The sequence below is a fragment of the Scyliorhinus canicula genome, chromosome 2 (assembly GCF_902713615.1).
Source record: "Scyliorhinus canicula chromosome 2, sScyCan1.1, whole genome shotgun sequence".
In the NCBI taxonomy this organism is placed as follows: Eukaryota; Metazoa; Chordata; class Chondrichthyes; order Carcharhiniformes; family Scyliorhinidae; genus Scyliorhinus; species Scyliorhinus canicula.
This window is the reverse complement of record NC_052147.1, coordinates 259,746,551-259,771,726: the sequence shown is the minus strand read 5'-3', so window position 1 is coordinate 259,771,726 and position 25,176 is coordinate 259,746,551. Positions and strand designations below refer to the sequence as shown.

At 46.8% G+C, this 25,176-nt stretch overlaps 1 protein-coding gene across 5 annotated transcripts in view; it reads right to left on the bottom strand.

Moving 5' to 3' along the window:
- Nucleotides 1-25,176, bottom strand: part of lypd6 (LY6/PLAUR domain containing 6) — a 314,028-nt gene that overhangs the window by 158,148 nt on the left and 130,704 nt on the right. For 3 of the 5 annotated variants that reach the window (XM_038789994.1, XM_038789989.1, XM_038789991.1), the window contains exon 1: nt 8,842-9,015. The exons of the other annotated variants lie outside the window; for them this stretch is intronic. The gene's annotated coding sequence lies outside the window, so the exon portion shown is untranslated. Of the gene's footprint in view, nt 1-8,841; nt 9,016-25,176 lie in introns of those variants that run through there. 5 annotated transcript variants of the gene reach the window in all.

Below are 25,176 nucleotides of genomic sequence, written 5' to 3'. Positions count from 1 at the left end.
AGACCCGGGGAGCGAGAGGCAGGCCCGCCGATCGGTGGGCCCTGATTGCGGGCCAGATGCCATCGGAGGCCCCCCTCCCCGGGGACAGAGCCCCCCCCCCCCCCCCTCCCCCCACCACAGGCCACCCCCAACCCTTCGTGCAGTGTTCCCGCAGGCTGCGACCAGTGTGGCCCGCACCGGCGGGGCTCTGCCTTTTTGGAGCAGCCGCTCGGCCCATCCGGAGAATCGGTGGGCCGGCCACGTACAGCGGCCCGCGATCAGCGCCGTGCCAATTCTCCAGCCCGGCCCCGGGCTGGGAGAATCCTGCCCCTCAGTCCTGTGACAGAGGGTATTAGAATTTTTGTACACAAACCTCTGATTTATGGAAACTAAAACTCATGTTGGTCACAAAAAAATGCACAGAAACAACAACCAGCATTTATATAGCACCTTTCATGCAGAGAGAAAGTCCAAAAGTACTTCAGAGGTAGAAATCACAACTCAGTTATGGTACAGACATTGCAGAGCTATGGAACTCTTAACAAAGTGATTTATGTTAAATAAATCATGCAATCATATAATGTTCTCATTGCATTTATAAACTTCATTTTATTAATATTTCATTCACAGCTTGCTATAATTTCCATTACAACAATGGCTACACTTCAAAGGATACTTTGGTTGCTGTAAACTGCTTTGGGCATTTACTTCTTCCTTTGTGATGTAAAATACATTTTTGCATTAAAAAGGCGGAGCCCCAATTTTAGTTCAACTCACCCAACAAAATGAAGGTGAGTTTCGGGCCAAACACTGGTTTTATACTGTGCCCAATTTTACCCTCGATTGACTTCAATTAGGTTATCAAACAGTCAGTCAACCCAAGTAGGCACCTCAAAGCAGGTGGCTCAGGTTATAATCAGGGCTATATATCTTTCAAAAGAAAAACACTACAGCAAGTATTTTAAAATAATAACCAGATGTTGGATTCCGAGAACCATATTACTGTTACCCTAATGCTTTGAAGGGAAAATAACGTTTCTTTGGTGACACAATAGTTCACCAAGTGCAATTTGAATTCTACAACCCATGGACTTTATAGCATAGACTGAGGGGAACAAGGGGACATAAATATGAAGTAAATGCATGAGATTTTAAACAGGTAGTAGGATTAGCTTTTTAAAGTGAAAAATGCAGAAGGTTGTGAATACCAGAGTTAGTCACTAAAGCAAAGACAATGGCCCAGATTTTCACTGAGTCGGGACGACCCTAGAGGTAATTAAATATGGAAGGCTGGAGCCAGTTGCGGATGTCATTCCCCCATTTCTCACCGATATATTTTTCACGGTTGGGGCGGGGGTGGAGTATGAATCGCACAGACGGAATACACAAAAATGCTGGGTCCTTTGGGAGTAGTGCTGAATTTAAACAGGCTCCTGTCCTTGTTCCAGGTGCCTTACCCCGCTGTGGAGGGGGCGATCACAATTTATGGAGGAGACATAAATGTTCTAGAAGGGCAGATAAAGGCCAGGATTCTCCGAAATCCCGAACAAGTGTTGACACCGGCGTCAAAACTGGCGCGAGCGATGCCGCCTTCAACGGGCCTCCAGGCCCAGGCATTCACCCCTTCAATTGGGGGCTAGTATGGAGCCGGAGTGCTGTGCGCTCGAAAGCCGGTGCGACACGGTCGGTGTGGGTCCGCGCATGCGTTGACGTCTCCACGCCAGCCCCTGGACAACATGGCGGAGCCTCCACGCCAGCCCCTGGACAACATGGCGGAGCCGTACAGGGACACGGCGTGGAGGAACATAGGCCAACCCCCGGAATTAGCCCACCTGCCGATTGGTAAGCCCCGATCGCAGGCCTGGCCACTGTGGTGTGTCCCCGCCCCCCCCCCCCCCCCCCGGCCAGGATGGCCCTAGCAGCCATAACTCCGAGGTCCCGCCGGATGGGACCAAACATAACCTGCGCCTGCAGGACACGGCGGAACTCGGCGGGCACTGAGACTGCCGGGCGCAGAGAATCGCCAGGGGTCGGGGCGCTTTCAACGGCCCCCAAAAAGCACTTCGGCGACCGCGCAGGCGCGATTGGTGCCGATTCTCCAGCAGCCAGAGCAGCACGGATCAGAGAATCCGGGCCAACGGCTCTTTAAGTGTTATTATCTAAATCCCCAGTCCTTTATAACAAACTAGGCTGCAGCTATCAACTAGAGGGGAAAAAGGCTGCTGGAGTGTAACAATTGACATGCCATCGATGCAGCATAGTAAAACAGTATTAATATCTGTTCCCGCAATTTCAATAAGCTTCATTGTGGTCATTTCCCAAGGCTGTTATTACAACAGAGCACATAATGAGTGCTTGGCTGAGTTTCAAAAGATCCAAAAACCACTTACCTCATCAAGGATGCAGAGTTCACATTTTAATAATTTTAAAAGACTAGCAAAGGATTTGCTGTCTTCGATGTACTTAATGAATTAAAGTCTGTTTTTAGAACAGATTATTCATTTGTGGGGATTTAAAATCTTTGAATGGGTTTATTGAATAAGAGGCTTTTTTTCTATATCAGGTACAAGTTGGAGCTGTGTTAGATTGTTGGAACTTTCTTAATTCTTAACATGGCTGGATTTTCATGAAATCGGAGACTCCAGAGATCTGTCCATAGTGGGTACTAGGTGAGTGGATATGGAGATGGCAGGGCATTATGAAGAGGCATGCAGTCATGAGGTGGCATGGTAATGGGCATAGGGATGAGGAGTGAGAAACTGGAAGGCCTAACAGCCTTTTATAAATTGGGATGAAGGGCTGGATTTTCATGAAATCGGAGACTCCAGAGGTTTTTTAAAATGGTGGTCAAAACATGGATGCGGAAGCCCCATTCCAATTTTTCAACAGGAGTAAGGGAATGGGGCATGAATTGTAAGTCACGAAGCACATGTGAAAATAGTGCTGAGTTTAAACAAACTGCATTTCGATTGTTTCAAGGACCCTGACCGCAGTGTGGGTGGGAGTCACAAATCTACAGCGAGGAGGTAAATGCTCTTGAAAGGCAGATACAGCCAGTGTCATGATTTTATGTTTTTTTTATTTCCAGCCCTTTAAAAACCAAAGAAACTAGGCTGAAACTGTCAGTTAGAGTGAGTGAAAGAAAAAGGTATGCTGTTGGACATGTCATCCGAGGTAGCTTTGAATTAAATATTAGCATCCGTTTCAATATACTTCATTGTTGACATTTCCCAATCACCATTTTTACAGCTGAACCCATTATGAATGCTTGGTTGAGTTTTAAAAGGGCGCTTATCACAGCCGGGGGACTGAGTTCACATGACAGTTTTAAGAGATTAAAATATTAGCTGTCTTTGATGTGGTTACTGAATAGAAGTTTGTATATTTTTTGTAAAAGATTGACCACCTGAGGGTATTTAAAATATTTTAATAGGTTTCATGAATGAGTTTTTCCCTCTCTATCAAATTTTGTTTGAGTTCTGTTAAATTGTTAGAAATTTATTTTTTTCATCTCCACATGGCTCCCGAGTTCAACCCACAGTGGATACTAGGTGAGTGGTTATGGAGGTGGAAAAGGGTGTGAGGTGGCATGGAGGGGTAGGTCAGGGAGGGGAGGGTGAGTACTAAAGAGCTTAACAGACAATTTAAAAACTGAGCCAAAGTCTCAGCCGTCTAACTAGCCCACCTCACATCTGTCCATCTCCATTGCTGCCTCCAGACGTGGCAGGTCTAACTCAATCACACACCCTCCTCCCCAGATTGAAAATGGCATGTAACGGAACCCTTTATATTGAGGCAAGTCTGCCGAGTTTTGAAATTTCCTGACTCAAACTAAGTGCCTCGGTCAGCAAATATACAGCCCTCTGTAAACATTTGTTGAAGGAAAAGAGAATAGAGGAATATTGGAAAAGCATTGATACTTGGGATTAGGACTACTGTTTATATGGAGGATAAGCACTAATACTGACTGGTTGGGCTGAACCGCCAGTCTCTATGTTATAACTCCATGACTGTAATCCATGCACTGGAACCCCCAGTATGAACTACTGTAATCCATAACCTTGTATGAACTACTATAACCGGACGAACAGAACATTGAAAGAAAATCACTCAAAAAGCACCTACATTACTGCACTTCTAAATTAATTACAGCACTTCCTAAATAAATTCCCATATACCGCAACGGCTAGACAACATTGCATAGAACAAATCCCAAGAATGACTGTGTTTACACACCATTCCAAAGTAATTTAAAAACTGATGGATTTTTTTTTTTTAAACTCACATTTGGTGGGACTTTCTTACAAACATCCAGATCCTGAGAAAAGTGGCTCGGATTTAAAAACACGTCACTTGGGAATTTGAAAGCTGCCAAAGTCCCGAGGGCTCCATGATCAACAATCTGGCTCCTTCTGTTACATTAGCATTCTGAAGAGAGGTAATTAGCTGCCGTTGATGGGGCTATTCGCTTCTCATGTGTCAGGAGAGCAAGCCCCATTAAATCTCCACCATTGACTCCGTGCAATGGCCGAGTCTGAAGTTGCATTTTATGCTGCATTATTTTATAAAACAAAGCCAGTGGTTTTATGTACATGGAATCAATGTTCCTCACCGGTAGCTGAGTTTAATATTTATTCCCTTAGATCAAGGTCCTCCATAACTCAAAACAAATGATGTGGAGATGCCGGTGTTGGACTGGGGTGAGCACAGTAAGAAGCTTACAACACCAGGTTAAAGTCCCAACAGGTTTGTTTCAAACACCAGCTTTCAGAGCACTGCTCCTTCCTCGGGTGAATAAGAAAGGAGCAGTGCTCCGAAAGCTAGTGTTTGAAACAAACCTGTTGGATTTTAACCTGGTGTTGCAAGACTTCTTACTCAAAACAAATGGGTCAAGAATGGCCATGCAGCAAGAGAATTTTAATAAAACATATTTACTGGTTGTTGATTGCCTCAGCTTAAAGTGTTAACACAATATCATCCCATTGTTTACTTTCACTATAATCTTTAACGGTGTACATCTATTGTGGCAACTTGAATTTTCAAGTGCAGAAAGAAATGGCAGTACAGTTTCAAAGGCAATGGAGGTGATGTGGAACAAGAAGGACAATAAAGATAATGTTGGTCAAGATGGGGGAGAAGGCAGATTATGAGTGAGTTTTCTGAGAATGCAGAATGAGGCTGTAGGGCAGAGAGGTTGGGAGGAGGTTCAGTTGAAAGATCAGCCAGCTCGGGAAAGGTAAAATCCTACAGTCCCAGATGACCATCAGCTGCTTTCCCCTTTCAGGTGGAGAGCTGACTGGTGGTGATTTAACCTGAGGATTACCGCAGCTCAGGTGAGGGGCAAGGTTGAGAAGGCAAGGGTTGGGGCGGGGCCTTCATGCATCACCTCAGCCCGTACAAGAACTAAACCCATGCTGTTGGCCTTGCTCTGCATCACAAACCAGCTGTCCAGCAAACTGAGCGAAACCGTAGAGTAACAATTACAGGACACATCAAAAGTGTAAACAACTTACATTTATGTAGTGCTTTTAACAGAGCAAGAGGTTTCCCAAGGCACTCTGCAGCAGGGTAATCAGACAGAAGTTGACATTTCTGCCAGAAGAGCCAAGGAAGAGATATTAGCACGACGGCGGAAAACCTGCTCAGGAGGCAGGGATTAGGGAAGTTAAACAACCCCATTAACCTCCCAAAAGCGGAGTTTCAAATAAAGCAGATGCATCCAAGGCTGCAAATATCCAAAGTTCAAGGTTATAAACCTGAACTGCAGAAATTCCTTAATCTTTGAGATCTGCACAATGGAAAGAAAAAAAACATTAATTGGGGGGGGGGGGGGGGGCTAGAATGATCTCACGACCCCTCAGGCTTCCCATGAAGCAACCAGGATTTGTTTCAGCATCAACTCCTGCCCCGATTGCCTGTTTGACACGGAATGTTCACTGTGCTGCCTGCTCAGTGGGAAATTATGCCTTCCCTGTTCCCTTACATAAATCTATTCAATATACCTTTTGCCTGTCCCCCCAATTAGTCAGTTTTCCGATTAAGACACAAAGCTAATGAATGCAGCAGCTGTCAAGCAGGGCTCCTGCACAGACACAAAAAGAACACAACCCCCTTCATTTCAGATGTTTTCGACTCCGATCGTGATTATAGATTGCCAACTTCAAAAAAAGATCAGGCTCCCAACAATGGCAGCAGATCTGTGAAGATACCGGCTCACAAAGATGTCGAGTTGAGAAAACTCCCTCAAGCCTCAACAGCTGAACACCAGTTTAACAGCTACTGATGAAACATTCGCTGATTTGAGTCTGACCAAACCCTTCCCGAAATCTTCACAAAATGATCACCTTTAAGAGCGGATCACAATCCTACGAGAATTTGCTGGGTTAATGATGACAGCCCTGTGACTTAATGGGCCATTGCTTCAGCAGTTATTATCTCACCCTAACTTTTTAGATGCAAAACCCAAGGAGCATGTTAGATGTGAAAACAGGTTTTTCGACTGCATCAGGTATAACATTGGCTACAGAATAAGAGAGCTCCCCCATAGCAGACGCCATAACCCATTATTAATGGGGATACATGGGTAGCTATGGCTAAAGTCTGCTCATTTAATCACATTGTCTAAAATGATTTTGTCTTATTCATGATTTTTCATAATACATGAAGAATTAGTTTGTCTTTGAAATTAATTTCTGATATTTATGAATCAGAAGTTCCAATTACTCCTAGGACCGCTTCAGACAATTTACTGAATAATACCGATTATAAAATTGTTTTCAGCCTATGACAGTCTTGTGTCTAAAATCTATTTATTCTATGGCTGTTCAGCATCTGGGGCAGATTGAAGCAACGTTCTCAATCCAGGCTAATGCAGCAGGAGTTACTGCCTATGTAGTGAGTTATCATTTGAGTTTCTTTATTATTGATTCAATAAACAGTGAAGTGACCAATTGCACCCAGAGTATGAGTTATACTGTGAAAACAATAGGTGGGTTGGATTCAATAGAGATCCATTTGTGATGAAATGTCATCGGCTTGAAACCAGTTTCTCTCTCTCTCCATTGATACTGCCTGAAAAGTTGCCCACGTTTTCTGTTTTTATTTCAGATTTCTGGCAGTATTATACTTCTGGATTTATTAGAATCTGTTACATGCAAATGGTTGACATGCATCCAATTCCAGCCTTTGTGCACTGTATTTTGTACGTGCAACGGTTGCAGTATGTTCTTTTTGCCAGACTGACTGCTTTGTGTCCATCTGGAAAATTTGAACAGGGATATGATATTTTCACAGGAATGTAGGAGTGATCATACAGAGGTCTTTAAGGTATAAACCAAAGACCTCAAAAAGGTGATGAAAGGGTTTTATAGGCTAGGTGTAGAGAAGACGCTTTCAAATGCAGGGGGCACCAGAATTAGGGTCGCAAATAAATCAATATGGTTAAAAGAAGAGAGGTGGGGCAAGGTTTGAGTGGACCATAGGCACCATGAATCTTTTGGGCCGAATGGGTTACTTACTATTTGTAACACGGTAGCATTGTGGATAGCACAATCGCTTCACAGCTCCAGGGTCCCAGGTTCGATTCTGGCTTTGGTCACTGTGGAGTCTGCACATCCTCCCGGTGTGTGCGTGGGTTTCCTCCCACAGTCCAAAGATGTGCAGGTTAGGTGGATTGGCCATGATAAATTGCCCATAGTGTCCAAAATTGCCCTTCGTGTTGGGTGGGGTTACTGGGTTATGGGGATAGGGTTACTGGGTTATGGGGATAGGGTGGAGGTGTTAACCTTGGGTAGGGTGCTCTTTCCAGGAGCCGGTGCAGACTCGATGGGCCTCCTTCTGCCCTGTACATTCTATGATAAAATGATCGCAGATGGTTATGCAGCATTGGATGAACCAAATTTGTATTACTACATCGCTGGACCAGGGCTCTCCGAGTTTGAGCGATACCTGCACTTTCACAAGCATTGCTTTTCATCATGTACTCGTCACTCATTGGGTCTATTTACTGGAGCTTGCTACAGTTCTTTCAGATGCCGACTTCATTGCCGCAGAAATACACCATGCGTCCTTTTTAAAAATACTATAAATGCCAAGAAAACAACCTGAAAATAATTCACAAAAAACATCCTGACCAAGAATAGCAGAGCTCAAAGACATTGAGATGGGAGAGGTCTGGAAGCTTAACCAGGGCACTTACTATTTAGACACCCAAAAGCATATTCTGCACCAGCACACATAACCTGTTGGCATTGCAGAATTTGTTATAAAAATAGGCTTGAAAAATGATCTGAATAATCCACGCATGCGCTGACTGCGCATATCTAAGTAAAAACGTGCAGCAGTTTTATATTTGTATACACACCCTATTGTTTCCAGTGGGAGAAGGCACCAGTCAGAAAAGCGATTCAAAGATATCGACGACCCGTGTCACCATCACCGCTTGATCTACCAATATGCAATCATCATGTCTGATTTGTCAAATAAATATATTCCATGTAATAACTAAACAGTGTTTGCTAGAACATAATCCAGCATTGTAGACCTGTGTTCTTAAGGTAGATAGCTGCAAAGCTCTGATTCAATTGTCCTTAATCACAAAGCCTGTACAGTATACATGCATAAATATATTTGCACAATGATTTTTTCGACCCATTTACTCCAGCAATGGGTGCATTTTTTTATTCTAAGCAAAAGGCAGAAAAGATCACCTCATACAAAAATTTAATTTAATTTAAAGACCCAAATTACTGAAAGCCGAATAAAAAGACGGGAGTCGTGTGAACTCACTCATAAACACGAGTGTTTTCTGGTGCTACCTCACACAACAAGCAGAAGGAAAATAGATCTTGAGCCTTCACTTACCCCCACACGAAAAATAATCTGATGTTTAATTGATGGAGTGAACTGGTTTTATTCCATTGATTGAAGCTCCAGGACCACGGTTTCTCCTTTTACATGAACACAACTTCAGTGGAAAGTGTTGTCTGTGGGTTTTTTTTTTCTTCAACTCCTACTTTGAAGTGGCGTGTAGCCTGTGTTCGGTCTGTGTGCACTTTTGTCAGTTGTAGAAACCAATCAAAATTCCCAGTGGGCGGCTAAGCAGAAGGGCCTCCCTCTGATTAGCCTGCTGTGCTAATTGGCAGCCAATCAGCTGTGAACTAGCCCTTCCCTTCCCCCGCCCCCTCCATCTGCCGCCTCTCTTCCCCCAACGCCCAAGAAGCAAGTCAGCTTATTAGGTTTTAATTCTGAATGAAAGTTGCCTGCTTTCTCATGACAAATTAATCCTCGGAGGGCACACCTAATTTTGCTAACCTAATAACCCGTCTCTTGCTCTGATTTCTTTCCTCTCCCACCACACGACGAACGGCTACTTTGCTGAAAGACTTTTGTTCTTATTAGTGCTACTTTCGCTTCTGGATAATTAACTCCGCTAATTCAAAAGGGTGCTGTTCGCCCCTCACCTCACCACAGAATCCCACCTTAAAATTAGAGGTGCGTTTACATTGTAGTGACAGTCTCAGGATAGAAAAATGTATGTTTTTTGATTTTGATTTGATTTGATTTATTATTGTCACATGTATTTGTATACAGTGAAAAGAATTATTTCTTGCATGCTGTACAAACAATGCATTCCGTACATAAGGAAGGAAGGAGAGGCTGCAGAATATAATGTTACAGTTATAGCGAGGTGTAGAGAAAAGATCAACTTAATACGAGGTAGGTCCATTCAAAAGTCTGATGGCAGTAGGGAAGAAGCTGTTCTTGAGTCGGTTGGTACGTGACCTCAAACTTTGGTATCTTTTTCCTGACGGAAGGAGGTGGAAGAGAGTATGTCCGGGGTGCGTGGGGTCCTTAATTATGCTGGCTGCCTTTCTGAGGCAGCGGGAATTATAGATAGAGTCAATGGATGGGAGGCTGGTTTGCGTGATGGACTGGGCTACATTCACAACCTTTTGTAGTTTCCTGTGGTCTTGGGTAGAGCAGGCTCCATACCAAGCTGTGATACGAAAGAATGCTTCCTATGGTGCATCTGTAGAAGTTGGTGAGGGTTGTAGCTGACATGCCAAATTTCCTCAATCTTCTGAGAAAGTAGAGTCGTTGGTGGGCTTTCTTAATTATAGTGTCGGCATGGGGGACAAAGACAGGCTGTTGGTGATCTGTACACCTAAAAACTTGAAGCTCTCGACCCTTTCTACTTCGTTCCCATTGATGCAGACAGAGGCATGTTCTCCACTCCGCTTCCCAAAGTCGATGACAATCTCTTTCGTTTTGTTGACATTGAGGGAGAGATTATTGTCGTTGCACCAGTTCACCAGATTCTCTATCTCATTCCTATACTTTGTCTCGTCATTCTTTGAAATCCGACCCACTACGGTGGTGTCATCAGCAAATTTGAAAATTGAGTTGGAGGGGAATTTGGCCACACATCATAGGTGTATAAGGAGTATAGTAGGGGGCTGAGGACACAGCCTTGTGGGGCACCGGTGTTGAGGATGATCGTGGAGGAGGTGTTGTTGCCTATCTTTACTGATTATGGTCTGTGGGTTAGAAAGTTCAGGATCCAGTCGCAGAGGGAGGAGCCAAGGCCAAGGCCATGGAGTTTGGAGATGAGTTTCGTAGGAATGATGGTGTTGAAGACTGAGCTTTAGTCAATAAATTGGAGTCTGACATAGGTGTCTTTGTTATCTAGGTGTTCCAGGGTAGACTGCAGGGCCATGGAGATGGCGTCTGCTGTTGACCTGTTGCAACGGTAGGCAAACTGTAGTGGATCAAGGCAATCTGGAAGGCTGGAGTTGATTCATGCCATGACTAACCTTTCGAAGCACTTCATGATAATGAATGTCAGAGCCACTGGACGATAATCATTACGGCACGCTGCTTGACTTTTTTTGGTACAGGGATGGTGGTCGTCTTCTTGAAGCAGATAGGGACCTCAGATTGTTGTAAAGAGAAGTTGAAGATGTCTGCGAGTACCCCCGCCAGCTGATCCGCGCAAGACATGAGTGCTCGTCCGGGTACCCCATCCGGGCCAGTGGCTTTCCATGGGTTGACCTTCAAAATGGCTGCTCTGACATCTGCAGTGTTGATCTCAGATACAAGTTCATCCGCGGCTTCTGAGGTGGAGGGCTCGCTCTCGTTGACCTCTTGCTCAAAGCAGGGATAGAATGCGTTAAGCTCATCAGGGAGGTGTGCGTTGGAGCCGACGATTTTACATGCCTTCATCTTGTAGTCTGTTATGTCTTGCAGACATTGCCATAGACAGCGGGGATTCGTGTGGCTAGCCTGGGACTCGAGCTTGGTCCGGTACTGTCTTTTGGCATCTTTGATGGATTTGTTTAGGTCATATCTGGCTTTCTTGTAGAGGTCAGGGTCGCCTGACTTGACCGTCTCAGACCTAGACTTCAGCAAGCAGTGGATATCCCTGTTCATCCAGGGTTTCCGGTTGGGAAACACGCGGATTTGCTTCTTTGGCGCACAGTCTTCTACACACTTACTAATGAAGTCAGTTACTGTAGTGGCGTACTCGGCCAGGCTGGTCGCAGAGTTTTTAAATACTGACCAGTCCACTGACTAACCAGTCCCGTAGGAGATCATCCGATTCCTCAGACCAACAATGCACAACTTTCTTTGACGGATTCTCCCGCTTCAGTTTTTGTTTATAAGCAGGGAGCAGGAGCACAGCCTTGTGGTAAGATTTGCCAAAGCGTGGGTGGCCGATAGAGCGGTAGGCATGTTTGATATTTGTTTTGCAGTGGTCCAGGATGTTTGGGTCTCTGGTGAAACAGGTGACGTGTTGGTGTTAACTTGGTAGTGTTCTCTTGAGCTTTTAGTTTACAGTATAAAAATTTTTTTTTTTTAAAAACCTCAAACTCAAGTTCCAAAGCAAGTGAACTAGCTAAAGGGAGTTGAATTTTTCTTTTTAACCCATTCCCTGGATGTGTGAGCACTGGTGAGACCAGGATTTATTGCCCATCCTTAATTGAGCTTGAGATGGTGGTGGATGATCTTTAACTGCTGGAGTATGTATGGTTTAGGTATTCCCACTGGACCAGAACATCCCGGTTATAATTCCAAAGCAGGATGATGTGTGACTTGGAGGGGAGCTTGAAGGTGATGGTGTTCCCATACACATGCTGCCTTTGCCTTTCAAGGTGGTAGTCGTGTAAACATATGTTTAGGACAAACAGTGGCAATATGCCAAATCACTGGCTTTGAAAGCAGACCAAGGCAGGCCAGCAGCACGGTTCAATTCCCGTACCAGTCTACCAGCCTCCCCGAACAGGCGCCAGAATGTGGTGACTAGGGGCTTTTCACAGTAACTTCATTTGAAGCCCACTTGTGACAATAAGCAATTTTCATTTCATTTCAATATGCACATCAGCAAACTTACATTGACCATATCTCAACTTCTACCGCTGAGATAAGGGTTGGAGCAGCAATATCATAAAGGCGCCATCACCTCTAGGTTACACAATATCCTGACTTAGACATGTACCACCACATCTTCATTGTTGGTGGGTTCTAATCATGGGAGCATCAGCACTGAAAGGCATTCATGGTTTAAAGAGAAGATCCAGAACCATCTTTTCAGGCCAACAAGAGATAGTCAATAAATGTGGACTTGACTGCATCTTCAACTTTAAATAAACAATCTTATTTTGTGGTGCTTGAGGGTAGGACAAGAAGGGGAACTGGGCATTCATAGCTCAACCACTGCCATCAGGAGAACCATATGTTTTGGTTTTGGAAATGCAAAGCTGTACTAACTGGCTGTCCACAGTCTTGTGAATCTACCATGAGGACTCTGCCTTGGGAAACATTTAAAGATCAGTTCAACAAAAGCCTCTCACAGATACACGCTAAAAAAGTGCAACTGTCCTAAGACTTTCAACATGATGTCAGAGAGTGGACAAAAATAGATTTTTGAACACTGCAAAAACCCAGGAACACAGAAAAGTTCAAAAACTGCAACAACAATAAAAGCTGCTGAAAAGAACAAAGGAAAACAGACAACGGCTGGAAGGGACAAAAGAAAAGTGTATCCAACTGATGTGACCATCAATTCACAAGACACGTGATTGGAAGTGAACAGTGGTTTTAATAATCTTACAACAGAGCCTACCTGCGATGAGATGAACTGGCAGCAGGTTCACAACTGCAGAGCTTTATACTTCCGGTTAGTGGGAGGAGCCATGGGCGGAGCCAAGGGTGGAGCCCGGTACAAACTCCTCATCTCCCCCTATGGGCAGAGCCGCGCAACGGCTCGTGTACAGAGCCCACAAGGACACAATACATATAATGGAACACAGTGTGAATTACTAGGTTTATAATTCACCACACCAGCCAAGTTAAATTACTGGCTGCAGAGAGAAAGAAAATGCAGACAAAGGTTGCAGGTAAATTACTGAAGAAGTAAAAATGGTGCATTAAATATTCCAATCCCACCCCCAGGAACATTGGACAGAGATTCATTGCAAACCTGGCAGTTTTTTTCACTTACAAAGGCAAAACTGTGAAATTTCAACAGACTTAATTAATAAGCCTGAACTGGTAAAAGTAGACACACTGTTAACACTGCTGGGGAGGGACTGCTACAAAGTGTATGGCTACCCTAAATCTAATGGGTGAGCAAATAAAAAAGATGACAGACCTTTTGAAACCTCTAACGTACATTTTGATCCCCAAATGAATATTACATATGAACAATATGTACTCAACATGAGAGTTCAGAGTGGAAACAAGGGCATTGAATGGCAGTAACACAGATAGCAGAACCATGTGAATTTGGACAGCTAAAAGATGACATGATTAAAGATAAATTGAAACTTAGTGAGAACAAGTCCACTGAAAGATGAGAAACTGAATCTAAAGAAAGCGATAAATATGTGTCAAAATGTAGAAGTTGTGAAATATCAACTAGAGTCGACAGAGCAGAGCAAGATGTACAATATGCTGAGAAATGGTAAAGGCCAAAGAGCTGAGCAATTGCAAAGGGCAGGATGCGAATATTTTGGAGCACAGCATGCATTGGAAAAGGTTTGTCCAGCATCCTTAAAAAGTTAAAAAGCAGTGTTTTAACTTTAAGAAGCAAAATCATTTCACTCACAAGTGTTTAGTCAGAAAAAAGCAAAATAGAGCTTCTGGTGGCGGCTATGAAGGAGTAAGTCGCACATTTAGTGGCTCCCGCTCGGGTCGGACTTTTGGACCTTTTCCCCTGAACTTTTACCGGACTTGATTTGCAAAATCGATGATAGAGGCAATTGTGTACTGGATTCCCACATCGGTGCATGGAGAGGAGGGCTAGAAGTGCTCGCAAAGGCAGAAACAGAAGAACAGAGAAGGCTTGGGCTGAAGATGTAGCGGGAGACAGCATGGCGGATGACCGGAGCTCTGGCTTGTCGACCCAGCGGTCAACGGAGCAGCTGATGCAAGTTATCCAGGAGTGCTTCGCCAAGCAGAAGCAGGACTGCTTGGACCCGATTAAAGAGGAAACTTTGCAGCCGGAACTTAGACTGGATGCCCAAGTTCGGGCGATCCAGAAAGTAGAGAAGGCGCTGGCTGACCAGGAGGAGCATCAAACTGTGGTGGAGTTGGAGGTGGGGATGCCGAGAGACCAGCAGAAACGGCTCCAGGAGAAAGTGGAGGACCTAGAGAACAGGTCCTGCTGGCAGAACTTGAGAATCATTGGGCTCCCAGAGAGGTCCGAAGGATCGGACGCTGGGGCATACATAGCAGCATGTTCGAGAAGCTGCTGGGGATGGGGCATTCCCCCGACCCTTGGAGGTGAACAGGGCTGACAGAGCGCTTGCGAGGAAGCCACGAATGGGAGACACCCCCAAGGGCAACGGTGGTGAGATTCCACAGGTATTTGGATAAGGAGCGTGTTTTACAGTGTGCCAAGCAGCCACGGAGCTGTAAATGGGACAACAGTATCCTGCGGATCTATCAGATCCTGAGTGTGGAGGTGGCCAGGAGAAGAGCGAGGCTTAACCAGATAAGGTCGACCCTTTTTAAGAAAAAGGTGAAGTTCGGACTGTTGTATCCAGCCCGTGTCTGGGTCACATACTAGGAGCAACATTTTAATTTCGACTCCCCTGAGGAAGCGCTGGACTTCGCAAAAAGGAAAGGACTGGTGGCGGACTGAGGACTTTGAACTTTGCTGCAATGTTTATGTTTAAAAAGTTTCTCATTTTTCGTTTTGTGGACGTTATTTGTAATGCCTTCTGTATTGATTTGGGGCCAGTTGCAGAGCTGAGTGAGTGAAAGTTTTCATTTGCACTGTTGGGGGATGGAGGTGTGTTTGGCTAGATGTTGGATATTTTGCTTGATCTTTTCTTTGTTTAGCGGGTTTTTCTTTCTGCCGGGAAATTGTGTTGGGATTGTTTTTAATTTGAATATGTATGTATGAGCGGGTTGGGGGGGGGAACAATAGGTGGGAGAATGTCTGGAGCCAGGGGCGAGGACCACCAAGCTAGCTGGGCGGGCTATCTCACGGAAGTGTAGTGGTGGGTGAGCAGATGTTAGACTTATCAAAAAGGTCGATCTACATTGTGCTGTTACTAGGGGAGGGAAGGGGGGGAAATGTTCTACTGACGAGGGAGGACTTTTGCTGAGGGACAGGGAGGAGGTCGGGGGTGGAGGTTGCTGGGGGGGGGCGTGCCGGTGGAGACATGGGGCGCGGGCTGGAGACTGGCCCAATAAAGGGTATGGCTGATTGGTGAATGGGGGGGGGGAGCAATGAGCCCCCATCTAGACTGATCACCTGGAATGTACGAGGGCTAAATGGGCCGGTCAAGAGGGCACGCGTGTTTGTGCATTTGAGAGGACTGAAGGCGGACGTGGTAATGCTGCAGGAGACACACCTTAGAGTACCTGACCAGATTAGATTAAGGAAAGGTTGGGTCGGACAGGTTTTCCACTCGGGACTGGACTCGAAGACGATGAGGAGTCACGATCCTGATCAACAAGCGAGGGTGTTTGAGGCGGGAAGAATAGTTTCGGATGTGGGAGGCCGGTATATTATGGTCAGTGGGAAACTAGAGGGGGTGCAGGTGGTATTAGTAAATGTGTATGCACCAAATTGGGACGATGTGGAGTTTATAAAGAGGATGCTGGGGAAGATACTGGACCTGGGTTCGCATAAGCTGGTCATAGGAGGAGACTTCAACACAGTTATTGACCCTGGTTTAGATGGGTCAAACTCAAAAACGAGCAGGGTGCCAGCAATGGCAAAGGAACTATAAGGGTTAATGGAGCAGGTGGAGTGGGGGGGGGGATGGATCCATGGAGATTTGGGCAGCCGAGAGTGAAGGAGTTCTCCTTCTACTCACACGTGCATAAAGTGTACTCCCGGATTGATTTCTTTGTTCTGGGCAGGGCTCTACTGACGGGGTTGGTGGACACTGGGTACTCGGCGATCACCATCTCAGACCATGCCCTGCACTGGGTTGACCTACAGGTTAGTAAAGACAGTAACCAGGGCCCGCACTGGAGGTTAGACGTGGGGCTTTTAGCGGACGAGGAGGTGTGCAGGCGGCTGAGGAAATGTATTCAGAACTACCTGGAGGTCAATGACACGGGGGAAATTTCGGCAGCGGTGGTCTGGGAGGCATTGAGGGCAGTGGTCAGAGGGGAGCTGATCTCGATATGGGCCCACAGGGAGAAGGTAAACAGGGCAGAGACGGACCGACTGATAAAGGAGATATTACAGGTCGACAGGAGGTATTCGGAGACCCCAGAGGCAGGGTCTCTAAGGGAACGGCGGAGGCTACAGGCAGAGTTCGGCTTGTTAACCACAGGAAGGGCAGTGGAGCAGCTGAGAAAGGCGAGGGGGTGATTTATGAGCATGGAGAGAAGGCCAGCAGAATGCTTGCACAGCAGCTTAGAAAGAGGGAGGCTGCCAGGGAGATAGGGAAAGTAAAGGATGGGGACGGCAGCCTGGTTGGAGACTCAGCGGGGGTGAATAAGGCATTTAAGGAGTTTTATAGTAGGCTGTATGGATCGGAACCCCCACCTGGGCCAGAGGGGATGAGGCACTTCCTAGGGAGACTGAATTTCCCGAAGGTGGATGGGGAGCTGGTCGAAGGGCTGGGGGCCCCGATCGGGATGGAAGAGATAGCCGAGGGGCTGAAAGCCATGCAGTCGGGTGAAGCCCTGGGGCTGGACAGGTACCTAGTAGAGTTTTATAAAAAGTTCTCTGGGATATTGGGGCCGGTGTTGATGAGGACATTCAATGAGGCAAGGGAGAGAGGGGTGCTTCCCCCGACGATGGCACAGGCCACGATTTTGCTCATCCTGATGCGGGACAAGGACCCGGAGCTGTGAGGGTCCTACAGGCCAATATCCCTATTGAATGTGGAAGCCAAACTGCTGGCCAAAATGTTGTCCTCCAGGATTGAGGATTGTGTTCCGGACGTGATTGACAAGGACCAGACGGGGTTTGTTAAGGGAAGGCAGTTGGTGGCCAATGTAAGAAGGCTGTTAAATGTGATCATGATGCCCCAGGAAGGTAGGGAGGTGGAGGTAGTGGTCGCAATGGACGCAGAGGAGGGCTTTGATCGAGTAGAATGGGAATATCTGTGGGAGGTGCTGGGATGGTTCGGTTTTGGGCAGGGCTTTGTTGACTGGGTCAGGTTGCTGTATCGGGCTCCTGTGGCGAGCGTACAGACTATTTTAGGCTGCATAGGAGGACGAGACAGGGATGCCCTCTCTCCTCACTGTTGTTCGCGTTATCCAGAGAGCCGCTGGCAATTGCACTGAAAGCTTCAAGGGGCTTGAGGGGGCAGATCCGGGGGAGGGGTGGAGCACAGAGTCTCGCTTTACGCAGACAACCTGCTCCTGTCTGTATCGGACCCAGCAGAGGCGATGGAAGAAATCATGACGATTCTGGGGGAATTTGGCCGGTTTTCGGTTTATAAACTAAATATGGGGAAAAGTGAGATGTTTGCGGTCCAGGCGAGGGGACAGGAGAGGCGACTGGGGGAACTGCCGTTTAGCGTGGTCGGGGGAAGCTTTCAGGATGTAGGCATCCAAATGACGTGGGAATGGGAACGGCTGCACAAGCTAAATCTGGCCCGACTAGTAGACCAAATGAAGGACGATTTCCAAAGGTGGGACGGGCTCCCGTTGTCACTAGCTGGGAGGGTGCAGATGGTGAAGGTGACGGTCCTCCCGAGATTCTTGCTTGTGTTTCAGTGTCTCCCCATCTTTATTCCATGGTGCTTTTTCAAATGGGTCAACAAAGTGATTACTGGCTTTGTATGGGCGGGCAAGACTCTACGAGTAAGGAGGGGGATGCTTGAGCGGAGCCAAGGAGAGAGCGGGCTGGCGCTACCAAACTTCAGTAACTACTACTGAGTGGCGAATATAGCCATGATCAAGAAGTGGGTGGTGGGGGGAGGATCGGCATGGGAACGTATGGAGGCGGCTTCACGTAAGGGCACCAGCTTAGGGGCGTTGATAACGGCGCCACTGCCATTCCTGCCAGCACGATACTCCACCAGCCCCATGGTGGTAGCAGCCTTGAGAGTCTGGAGGCAATGGAGGAGGCATGTGGGAGCAGAGGGAGCATTGGTCTGGTCTCCAATTTGTAATAATCACCGGTTTGCCCCAGGAAGGCTGGATGGAGGGTTCCAGAGATGGCAGAGAGCTGGGATTGAGAGGACGGGGGATATGTTTATAGAGGGGAGCTTTCCTAGCCTGCGGGAGCTGGAGGAAAAATTTGGATTGGCGAGGGGAACAAATTCAGGTACCGGCAGGTGCGGGACTTCCTACGTATTCAGGTTTCACCGCTCCCACCACCTAGGATAGGGTAGTTTCCAGAGTGTGGGTGGGAGAAGGGAACGTCTCTGACATCTTTCAGGAACTGATGGGGTCAGAAGGTAAGCAGACTGAGGAGCTCAAGCGCAAGTTGGAGGAGGTGTTTGGAGGAGAGATGGAGGATGGTCTCTGGGCGGACGCGTTGAGTAGAGTCAACGCGTCCGCAACATTTGCCAGGCTCAGCCTGATACAATTCAAGGTCATTCACCGGGCTCACATGACAGTGGCCCGGATGAGCATGTTCTTTGGTGTAGAAGATAGGTATGCAAGGTGTGCGGGAGGACCAGCGAACCATGTCCACATGTTCTGGACATGTCCAAAGCTTAGGAAATTCTGACAGGGGTTTGCAGATGTCATGTCCACGGTGTTAAAAACAAGGGTGGCACCGATTCCAGAGGTGGCGATTTTCGGGGTGTCAGAAGATCCAGGTATCCAGGAGGAGAAAGAGGCAGATGTTCTGGCCTTTGCCTCCCTGGTAGCCTAGCGATGGCTGTTATTAGCTTGGAGGGACTCAAACCCCCGAAGTCGGTGACCTGGCTATCGGACATGGCTAGTGTCATGTGAGAGTACCTTTAAGAAATGGGTGTTTATAAATGGGTGTGTATATAAATATCTGTAGTGAGAGTACCTTTAAGAAATGGGTGTTTACTACTGCAGTGATGTCAGAGAGTGGGTGGAGCTGGGCTGTCTGTCAGCTTTTTACTTTTGTTTTAGGCTGTTTGCTGCAGGGTGTGTTTTAGTTTTGTTTTCAGTGTTGGAGCTGAAGCCAGACAGAGCAGGTGTACTGTTGATCTCTCTGCCATGAAAAGACTATCTCTTGATCATTTGGTGAATTCAGAATTATAAATGTTCTCAGTGGTGAACGTAAACCTAATGTGCTTCTGTTAAAAGATGTTTCTTTTGTTTGGGAAGTTATTAAGGATTACTTAGTGTTGTATTCTTTGGGGGTTGTATTTGAATTGATGGTTGCTAAGATGTTCATTGTATGTTTTAAAAAGGTTAACTTGAGTTCATAGAATAAACATTGTTATATTTTTTTTAATACTTTTCCATTTCTGCTGTACCACACCTGTAGAGTGGGCCGTGTGCACCCCATACCACAATCAATTTGTGGGTCAGGTGAACTTCATGATACACTTTGGGGTTCTCTAAACCCTGGCCCATAATACTAGCTTTCTCTGTTTGAGAAAATCAAGTTCGCCTTGAGATGGTGAATGGTAGGGTCCGCCTGGAGGTGGCAAGCATTCGTCCACTTCTTTGCGGAAAATTAATCGTCAGCAGAAAGGGGGAGGTTAGTTTAGCTTAGAGTAGGGGTTTAATAAAGGTGGGACCTGTAAGGCAGGAAGCAGGCTTTTGCACTATGTTTATAGATTCATGTATGTTGTTTATTTTGTTGTTGTAAAACCAAAAATACCCCAATAAAATGTTTATTGAAAAAAAAAGCAAAAGAAGCTGATACAGATGGCCATTGGAGAGATGTAAGCAGATGAGTCTGATGAAGAACTATACATGATACAATGGGTTCAGCAAAGTCAATAGGCAACAAATGGTTTGTGACTGTTATAATGATGATCACGGAGGGAGAGTATCAGTGAACAAATGTCAGATAGCACAGCTATGTTGCGCAAGATAATGATCTCAGCAGATCTGTATGAACATAGAACATGGAACATACAGTGCAGAAGGAGGCAATTCGGCCCATCGAGTCTGCACCGACCCATTTAAGCCCTCACTTCCACCCTATCCCCGTAACCCAATAACCCCATCGAACCTTTTTTGGGCACTAAGAGCAACTTAGCATGTCCAATCCACCTAACCTGCACGTCTTTGGACTGTGGGATGAAACCGGAGCATCCGGAGGAAACCAACGCACACATGGGGAGAACGTGCAGACTCTGCGCAGACAGTGACCCAGCGGGAAATCAAACTGGAACCATGGCACTGTGAAGCCACAGTGATAGCCACTTGTGGAACCGTGCTGCCCATTATGGGAAGTGGCACAACATGGTGATCTACAAATGAAGCTATTTAAAGTAAGATTGAATCATTTTGATGGCACAAGACTCGTACAGACAGGACAATTATTCTGAAAGCCTACTGCGGTGGCAAAAAGGAAGATTTCAAGCTCCAGCTCATAGGTGCGATGCAATAGCCACTCATGTTTGCTGAAGAAAGTCTAAAGCTTGGGCTGGCAACCCTGAATATGTCAAAAAAAAAGGAAAACAAAAGGCCCCAGAGATTAGGAAACAAAGATCCCAGAGACGGGGAGACAATATTCAAGTAAACTATAAGATGGTTGGCGACCACATCGGTGTAATGACATGAATGAGCTGAAGGTAAACGTTCCACAGGAAAATGTTCACATCTGAACTGAGCTGGAAGAGTTGAAGGGCAAGATTCCAACTGAGTCGATACCTTCGAAAAGGCATAATAATCTGATGTCTTCAATGAACCAAGCTGTGCAAGATCTGACCAAACAAATTTCAGGGACAACACAAAGGTACCTGGAAGAAAGGATGCCCCACAATTGCACAGGCAAACTCAAAGAGGAGTTGAGAAACTCAACTAGATACACAGACTAACCGCAGGAATATGCGCTCATCTGACAAAGTTGCTGCTTCACTGCAAACGGGTGGTCAGGCAGAAAGGATCTCACCAGCTGTCCTGAGTGCAGAACTACCACCAATCCCAGAGTCCACAACAACCAAAATGGAACACCAGTCACAAAGGCACAAGGCCTATGGGAACACTGTCCGGGCAAAGGAAATTACCCAGAAGAGCAGGCGATGTCAGTATACACACATTCCATTCAAAGACATGCATGGTTTAAAGTCTTCTTGGTGGAAAGCTCCGGGTTGGGCTCCAGCACTTCCTCCTCCCTCTGGATGCTCACTGTAATGGAGGAGCAGCTGGAGTGAACCCCAGAAGTCTCTGAGTCACCTGCCGCTGCCAGTCCTAGAGGTTCGCCCATGACTGAACCATGGTGCTGAATCTCTCAGCCATGGTCCTCTGTGACTGGGACATGTCCTTCAGTGAGTACGCCATGCTATTGATGCCCTCAGCCATGGTCCTCTGTGATTGGGCCAAGCACGAGAGCACCACAATAATGTCCATCTGCATTTGGGACATATCCTTCTATGTCTGGGCTGTACTGTCTTGGGCCTCTGCCATGGACATCACAGAGTGAGCCAAGCCTTGGACGACATCAGACATGGCTCAGACATCTTGCCCTAGGCTTTACATTGTACACGCCACCCTTGCAGTGTTGGCCTCAGTGCCACGCAATGCCGACACAGCCTCCTGCAATAGAAGCAATTGGGGCAGCAGGGTAGCATGGTGGTTAGCATAAATGCTTCACAGCTCCAGGGTCCCAGGTTCGATTCCCGGCTGGGTCACTGTCTGTGTGGAGTCTGCACGTCCTCCCCCTGTGTGCGTGGGTTTCCTCCGGGTGCTCCGGTTTCCTCCCACAGTCCAAAGATGTGCGGGTTAGGTGGATTGGCCATGCTAAATTGCCCGTAGTGTCCTAATAAAAGTAAGGTTAAGGGGGGGGGGGTTGTTGGGTTACGGGTATAGGGTGGATACGTGGGTTTGAGTAGGGTGATCATGGCTCGGCACAACATTGAGGGCCGAAGGGCCTGTTCTGTGCTGTACTGTTCTATGTTCTATGTTCTAAGGCTTCCAAACTCCAGTTGGCCTCGCAGTTGCTGGATGTCACTGACAACCCTTCTGTAATGCCTGGCTATGCATTTGCACTTCAAGCAATTCTGGGAGAACTTTTTCCACAGGTCTGGCACCTGGCTTCGGTTCAGTTGTTTCCTGAGATCCAACAAACCTCCGACTGTCTGCTTCCTTGGAGGGTCCAGACTCCACCTGATATGCTGCAGCAGCTGTGTGCTGCACACCAGATAGTGACCCCAAGCCTGCCCACCATCATGTCCCCCTGAGGTGTGTATCTCTGCGCTGGAGATGGTACTGGTTAAAGCAGTTCCAAAAAGGTGTCCTCCCCAGAACTCTGTTCCAAGGTAATCAGTGCGGTTGGTCGGGGCAGTGACTCCAGATGATCTCCCCACATCTGATGGAGATCTTGAAAGACCCGAAGCGGGATTCTCTGTCGGCAGGATCCTCCACCCCGCTGGCAGCGCACCCACGCCCGTGCATTTCCTGACGATGTAGGGTGGCCCACAATGCAAAACCACATTGGCTGGTGCGGGACTGGTGAATCCCGCTGCCGACGGGGGTGCACCGTGCCAGAAAATGGGGCTGGCCAGACGGAGAATCTCGTCCTGGAGTCAACGTCTGGGATGATCATGGGTGTGGGAGATGAGAGACTCACTTGTGAATGGTCATTAGGAAACCTTAATAAAAATACTTAAAAAAAATAGAATGGTCATTAGGATAAAGATGCAGTGTATACTCTCACTTCTTCGACGCAGGCCGATCTTGCAGTTTGCTACTGCTCGCTCCCGGGCCTCTCCCGTGATGTTCATAGAATCCCATAAAATCCCTACAGTGCAGAAGGAGGCAATTCAGCCCATCATGTCTGCACCAACCCTCATAAAGTACACCCCACCTAGACCCCCACCCTAGTCCCATCATCCCGCCTAACCTGCACATCTTTGGACACTAAGGGGAAATTTAGCATGGTCAATCAACCTAACCTGCACAACTTTGTCCATTACCCTCTCCTCTGAGGGGATCAAGGCTCCTTATCTTAGGTATCTTCTCTCGCTCACATCTGTTGTGGCTATCTTCTCCTGCGAGGACACAAAGAGGACATTGTGAGCCGGACGTCTGGTAGGTGGGCAGGAGGAGGTTTATAGCAGGTGGAATGTGCTTGCACAGCGCCTTGCCAGAGGGGGTTTGCGATGGAGTATGTTTCTGAGGAATGCTGTGCGGTGGCATAGATAATAATAATCTTTGTTATTGTCACATGTTAAATTCACACTGCAATGAAGTTATTGTGAAAATCCCCCAGTCGTCACACTACGGCGTCTGTTCGGGTACACTGAGAGAGAATTCAGAATGTCCAATTCACCTAACAAGCACGACTTTTGTGACTTGTGGGAGGAAACCAGAGCACCCATAGGAAACTCACAAAGACACGGGGAGAACATGCAGATTCCGCACAGCACCCCAAGCTGGGAATTGGACCTGGCGCTGTGTAATAACCACTGTGAGGGAGTTAATGGTTAGGAGTTAGTAACCAGGAGTTAGAGACAGGATTGATGCCAGGGACTGAGAGGCGAGTACTCACCCTTGCAGCTCGAAGGAGGTAATTCATCTCCTTCCTGCATTGGATTCTGATCCTCCTGGTGAGCCTACTGTCACTCCCAGCCTCTGCCATCGCATCCCAGGCTTAATTTATTGCATCCGCTGGTGGTCTTCTCCTAACCCGCGGGGGATAGATGGCCTTCCCCTCCTCCAACTGCGTCCAACTTCCATTCTAGGTCTGCGTTGAGAAAGCTTGGTGTTGATTTTCTTGCAGTCACCTTCTTGGCTGAAATGACTGCCGTGGGGAGCGTTTTAATGGTGTTCCCGCTTGTCAGGGACAAGCGGCTAATTCCCAGCTCCAGCAAATCACACGCCTGGGGAGTGGGGGCCAATGTGATTCCCTTGGTGGAATGTTGGCTCATTTGAATACATTGAATGGGGCCTCATTTGCACTGCCAGGGCTGACGGGAAGCACACTGATTTACCCGCTGGCGCCAGTACTTAGAATTCATTTGGGAAAATCATGGCCTTTGTGTTTGATCTGGTTTTCCCATGTCCACTGATCAGTCAGGCAAGATAAATTTGGAATCCATAGCTGTTGTAAGTTTTGAAAATGTTTGTCTTGATTTTTTTGCATTTCTGTTGAGTAATAAATTTTCCCGCGCTGATCGGCCCTCCACTGATATCCTCCGTGGCCCATTTCGGTAATCATTCCTAAATATTGCGAAATGTTTCAACCAGTCGCTGGAAATAACATTTAAGCTCTGTTTACGGCTTTCCTCCCACTGGCAAATCATTTTAAGTCGGCAATTTATTTTCCAAATTCTCTCTCGAGGTCGCCAAGTGCCGACCTCAGATTGGGCAGAGAGAAACCTGGGCTCGCGAAATTGGAATTTCCCCAGTGCTTAAGGTCTGCTTTATAATATTCTTTATTGTCACAAATAGGCTTATATTAACACTGCAATGGAGTTACTATGAAAAGCCCCTCGTCGCCACATTCCGGCGCCTGTTTGGGTACACAGAGGGAGAATTCAGAATGTCCAAATTACCTGACAGCACATCTTTCGGGACATATGAACATGAGAACTAGGAGCAGGAGTAGGCCATCTGGCCCCTCGAGCCTGCTCCGCCATTCAGTGAGATCATGGCTGATCTTTTGTGGACCCA